Genomic DNA, 3971 nt, shown 5'->3' with positions numbered 1-3971 from the left:
GGGGGACGCGCCGAGAGCTCCTCGCACACACGGGGCTGTGACACCCGCACGCAGCCTCTGCCCGGCCCGGCAGGCTCCGGCCCCCGGCGCTGCCCCGAGCTGGCAGCGCCCGTGGGAGCGCTGCCCGCCCGCCTTTATGTGACCTTAACGCGGGTTTCTGTGCATAGCGCCAAGTAGGAAACGCCGGTGTTTGGTGCCGCGTTAGGCTTAAGCCTGTACTTTTTAAAAAAAGTTATTTCAGTAAGTTGGTTTAATTCAGACCCAGGCTTTTTCCCACGCTGGTTAAACACAAGACCGCTTCCATGCTCCGCGTTTGCGGGGCAGATGGCAGCAGTGATTTATAAAACAGACATCGCATTCTTTTTTAATTAAGTATCCTTGTAGATTTTATCTTCCCTGAAATTGACAGGAGCGCATAAGACGTTACATTAGTCTGCCAAATCATACGTGCCCTTTCGACTAACAGCTTGTAGAAAACCAAACCGTTTCCCAAAGATTAAAAAATAATTTAAAAAAAAAAAAAAACGTGGGAGAGCGAAGTCTGGTTTTGTAACCTATGGCCAGTTCTAGCAGTTATGTTTTTTGGCTATATATAACACACCTTTGGAACTTGGCAGTTTTTCGTGAAATGTTTTGCTTACACAATGAACTCGGCCAGCGCTGCCGTTCCTAATAAATAGATTAATTTTGTTGTTAATAAAAGTACACAGCCAAGTGCTCAGATTATATTGTAGTTGCTTTACGGTTTTTTTCTTTATTTTTCCAGAGTAAAAGAAGTTTAGTCTAAAGATGTTTATAAAAGGTGTTTATTATAAAATTATGAGGGCTGATGCTGCCATGAAGCATGATGGATTCTGTGCAGCATGGAGGATGTATCTGATAGAAGGACAAGGCAAATACACACCGTGCAAGCGGCAAGTAAATGTGAAGGTAGAACTCGTGAGCTCTGAGCAGTGCTGTGAATGTAACTGATAAATAAACCTTTCGTTTGTTTTTTCAAACTTTTTTTTTAATTCAGAAGCAATACAAAGACATGTAAATCAACTGAGAAATAACTGGACAAAAATCTCAGATAAATCTGCCCCATAAATAGCTCAGCACTTTCCTAGTCACATGCTGTTTCCTCTGAACTGAACAATACAAAGAGTGCCTCTTAAAATAAAAAATCCTCACCATTTCAGATTTTTGGCGCTTTCTTTAGATGCAGTTCTCTAAAATTTTGTTCTTCCACTTATGTCGCTCTTCTAAATTTAGCATTTGGGACTTTTGGTATGTTTACAGTGTCATATCCATGAATAATCCTAACAGATAATAGTTTGTTGATTTTAACTTTGACTGCTCCTTTTATTATTGCTGTTGATAGACAGCTGTTAAAAGGAGCCCTTAAAAGCGGGAACTACCAGCATTGTAACTCCTCCGATGAATCACTGCAACGAAGGATACATTTATTAGCAAGAGAAGCGTTCTGCAGTTAGCGCATCATTCTCTCTTTGGAGATAAGGAGCACTTCCCGCGAACTTTTCTGAGCCTGTTAGCGCTATGAACACCGACGTTTACGTGGTTTGCCCCCTCCTTTATCGTAAGGATAATTGAGGCTTTTCTTAAAGGGTACCGTGTTTTAACACCCGGCCCAGCTGCTAAGTAGCGCTAGATCTCAGTTGGATTTTACTTGAATGCTTTACTTAGTGGGGCTAAGGAAAGGCAACCATAAGGCAAGAGCAAGCCAGTGGAATCCCAAACTCAATTTCAGAGCCCTTGAGAAAATACCTTGCCAGTTTGAACTTCACCTCATTTCTGCTCTGTAGTGCTGGCCTGAGGCGTTGTAGCTACTAGGGACTCAAGCCCAGGAGGAGACCTGAAGGGCCTCAGCTAAGCATAAAGTAGCACGAGCATATTGTTGCAATAACAGTATTCAATGGAAAGGGAGCGAGCCAAGTTGTCTCCAGGCAATGCAGGTAGCAAGCTTAGATTGGCTTCCCAGCCAGACAAGTCCCATTTATTTTCACCATTTGAACTTGTGCTATGCACGTCATTTATTCAAATGTTCATCTTTTCCCCACTTTGTGCCTTTGGCTCAAAAGCCACTCTGTGACACTGCGGCAATCTGTGAAAAATTCCAGGTCACCAGGGAGGGGAGTAGTGGTGCTCTAGCGAGAGAACTCTTCAGTAAAAAAATCACCACTGCTCTTGAGCCATTACTGACTTGAGCAAACTGCAGATTTCAGTCACCAGCACAGATGTGCTCAGAACCCCAGGGAAGCTGAAAGCACAGTTTGCACTTGTATGGACTTCTCTAAGGGTAGGCTGTGGCAGGTCCCTAGACCTTTACTTGTAGAAACTCTGAGGTGCCAGCCCTCCCCGGAGAATGCCTTCTCTGAGTTAGTTCAAAGGATCATGTCGGCCAGAGATTCCCCTGGGCAGGGGTGAGGAACCATGGCGCCTGGCAGGGAGGTGGCAGAGCTGGCACTGCTTGTCCCTGAGCTGGGACTCAGAACAGCTCAGTGTGCTGGTGCTTGGTACGACGACAAGGAGCAGGAGAATGAACCTAAATTTAGAAGCCTTTTTGCTTCCTGTGCTGCAAACATTTGGGATAAGCAAGAATCCAACTCGAAACCTTCAGCAAGGCTTCTTTCTTGTAGATCTTTGCAATAGCCTACAGCACTCAGTAGGCAGAGATGTGGCATGAGATGTCAAAACCACTTTCAAGCAGGAACTAATTTTGGCAGTTTCATTCTGTAAAAAGTATTGCTATGGTACTAGTACATCGTCTATCATTTCACCACATCTTGAAACTAGGCCACTGTGCAGCCAGACACAAGAGTTATGGAGCCCGGAAGGAAAGGAGATGAGAAACGGTGAGGTGTAGAGCCAGCTCCTTGAAACTTACATTTTATGTTAAGACTCTAATCGGCAAACAAGCCCCTTGTGCAAAAAGACAAGGCCACACGGGTAGCCAGACCCCTTTCTGCTGCTCTTGGGCTGGCTTTCAGTGATTGCTGTTGCTGGCCACACCGTGTGTGCAGCGGGCAGGGGAGGTGCCCGCTCCCGCAAGGCAGCCCAGAGCCACGCGGCTGTTTTCTGCAATACAGTGCGATTTCTTAAGCCGAATGTGGTTCCAGCCTTTGCTGGAAGGGTGCTTGTCCCTGGGGACAGCCAAATGGATGGAGTCTCATATTTCCTGCGGGTTCCTCCGGGCTGGCTCGGGCTCAGCGGGGCTGGATGGGACGGGCAGGATTGCCCTCTAGAGGGACGCCGGGGGGGACACGGGTGTCCGGCTGGACTCGAACTCCAGCGGTGTCAGGAGTCAGGCACTGACTCATCCAAATCGGGCAGATACCTAAATTAGGCAGCTCGGAATTCACCTTAAATTATTTAGGCATGTATTTGATATAAATAAACTTCAAACAGACTGAATACATTAGAGGAGGGGGAGGGAAAAAAAAAAAAAAAAAAAAAAGAGTGCAGTTTCCAAAATTTTCTGCCTTGAATTAAAAGGGTCTGACAGGCACCATTAAAAAATCGGTCCAATTAACTCATCTGATTTGCAGTAAAATGTGTTCTGCAATTCAAAATTTATAAAACGAATATATTTAATGGCAAATAAAGCAACTTGATAACAAACTTTGCATACCTTCATGCTCTTCACAGCAAGTCCGACTGAAAGGACATGTATGGACACATTGCACAGGAATATTTGGAACCTCTGTTGGCCACAGGCAACAATACTGAACAAGTAACATGCTGTGGGCAATACCCATACATTGCTGTAACCCAGGCAGAGATGAACAGTGGATGACATCTGAACTTTATTTATATTTTTAAACTTCCTGTGGCTGCAAGCAGTGTTGGAGGGTTCTGCCAGCAAAATACTGTACTAGTTGGGAAACCTTGGTTTAGAGTGCCAGTTAATGTAATTGCTTTTTTTTTCTGCTTTTTTTCTTTTTTTCTTTTTTTCCTCAAGAAACAGAATT

This window comes from Molothrus aeneus, chromosome 3, assembly GCF_037042795.1.
Source record: "Molothrus aeneus isolate 106 chromosome 3, BPBGC_Maene_1.0, whole genome shotgun sequence".
NCBI lineage: Eukaryota > Metazoa > Chordata > Aves > Passeriformes > Icteridae > Molothrus > Molothrus aeneus.
The sequence above is the reverse complement of the archived record's forward strand: the minus strand, read 5'-3'. Positions refer to the sequence as shown.